This window comes from Halyomorpha halys, unplaced genomic scaffold, assembly GCF_000696795.3.
Source record: "Halyomorpha halys isolate HHAL.00 unplaced genomic scaffold, Hhal_1.1 Scaffold6.1, whole genome shotgun sequence".
Classification (NCBI taxonomy): Eukaryota; Metazoa; Arthropoda; class Insecta; order Hemiptera; family Pentatomidae; genus Halyomorpha; species Halyomorpha halys.
This window is the reverse complement of record NW_027111275.1, coordinates 2,223,180-2,225,513: the sequence shown is the minus strand read 5'-3', so window position 1 is coordinate 2,225,513 and position 2,334 is coordinate 2,223,180.

Sequence of the window (2,334 nt, the reverse complement as noted above, 5' to 3'; positions counted from 1 at the left end):
AATTTTTCAAAAATGTTCCCACAAAAGGCAGTAATTTAAACTATTCTATACTTGCAAAGTTCCTAATAAGTATATTCGACTATAGAACATTTAATTTTTTTCCAGAATACATTCATTGTTGTAAACATACAATCTTATTTTCTCGTCTACCACTTACACAAAGAAATTTCTTCAATTCATAAAATTATCATAGCACTTTTGGTATTGCGTTATGTTCATAGAAAACCATTTTCATCAGCAAACAGGAAGTTTTTTGTTTTTCTGATCCAACAGATAAAATTCATAAGTTAATATAACAAAGTTTTCAAAAATTCAAAATTCCTTTAAGTGCTTATTTATGAATGTAGTGATTGTAGTTGATGAATATAATGAAAATGATTGGAGGTAAAAATCTGATACAAGAACCAATGAAATATGAATGTTAAAAAAATTAAAAATGATTTTCCAATCAGAAATAAGTTATTCAGAATATTACCACCAGGACTAATAATAAATATGAAAAAAAAAAACAAATTCATAAGCAAAGTAAACAAAATTAAGTAAAAAGTAAGTAATAAAATAATGGTGTACAAGAAAAAGCAAATGTATGCTTAAAAAAATGTTAAAAAAGAAAACAAATATGTAATAGCTATGCTATCTAGTGATACCAAGGTAAACTACTATCAAAGAGTACTATATTTAACCAATAGTCAGCAGTAGCATCAATATTACTGGTATTTAAAATACCAGCTATTTTTAAACAAATTAATTAGTTTTAAGAAAATGATTTCATCATAATGATAAAATATTTCTTTTATTCAAACTATCAGTATAAAACTTCGTTTTAATAATTGCTGATTCTACCAAAAAGCAAATCAAGAATGGTTATTAGATTGACAATGACTAGATATGTACCACAGAATATTTTGTTTAAATTATAAGTTTTAAAGTGAAATCACATATTGCATGATATTCTCGTTATTGTGTATTGTCCATTTGGAATGGTCATCTCAGAATAACAAGATAAATTTTGCACCATAACCTTGTTTTTTATTCTGTTTTAGATGGATCGGAAAGAAAAAAATCCAAAAAATGATATTGATCCTTTTATTGCCTGCAGGGCATTTTAAGGTCAATGTTATGCTGTATGGACGACAATATTCACTTATGTACTGTTTTGTTTCAGATAAGAATGATATGAATATGATTAGATAAGAAAAAGTGAAATTCCATCTTCTGGAGGCTCCTCACGTCCAGTCTTTAAAGTAGAGTTCTTAAGGAACAAACATCCCAACCTATGGTTAAGTATTTCACTCAGACCTTTCAAAGGAAGGTGGTAGAAAAAGAAGGTAGAAAAAGATGATCATCAAGTAATGCTTTTTATTAATTACTTCATGTTATCCAAAATATTGAATGATTGGATAATCCTCAATATTGGATAATTGAAATTATTAAAGATTTAGGTGGATGAAAATTGTCAACAATCACTCACTCAAAAGCTTAATAAATCTCTGATGAGTCCTGCTTAGTGGAGGTGGGATCGATAACCCTATCAATGCCAAATAGTGTTTTAAAGTGGTTTCTTTCCTCTTTTCACTTAAACTGTTGTAATTCCCAATTTAGCCTCTTTCACCTTTCTTAATAACAGATGGTGTTCCTCATAGTTCCTAAATTTCACCTACCTTTTTTCTATCTATATTAGCCACCTTCCGATTCTACCTACAACTCACAATACTACTTATATGCTGATGACCTCCAAATTTACTTATCCTTTCATACTTCAGAGATGTTCGACGAAATCTGAAAGCTGATGTAGATGGTATCAATATGAATCAAATATTTATTATCATATAATTGAAAAGGTATATATTTTTTCTTCAAGCTTTATTGGCACACTTATAAACATAATATCAATAGCAGAAGTTTGAAATAACAAAGTTCAAAAGAGTTGCTTTATTGTTTTATTTTTGCATAAGTTATATTTCCAAAACTTTTACCTATACCGAAACAAGGTTAGAAACCAACCATGTTCCAAGACTTGATGCAGCAATCTTGAGTAGTATTCTCTATATTGAAGAGTGTCTTCTGAGAATCATCAACAATTGTTTGATTAGGATATACTTTCCAAGAGGATGGAAGAACAGAAATTCTATTTTTCTCTACAACAATGTTTAAAATATAAGTTTAATTCAGCAATTAACTACCTAATTAATTATAAAGTATTAATACTTATTAAAAAAAATTGGTGCGGTGCGCACATCACAAAACTTTCACTCACCATCTGAAAGTTGGTTGAAATTAATCCTCGCTTATTCAGAACAGATATTTCTATATTATTCATTATGGCAATAACTG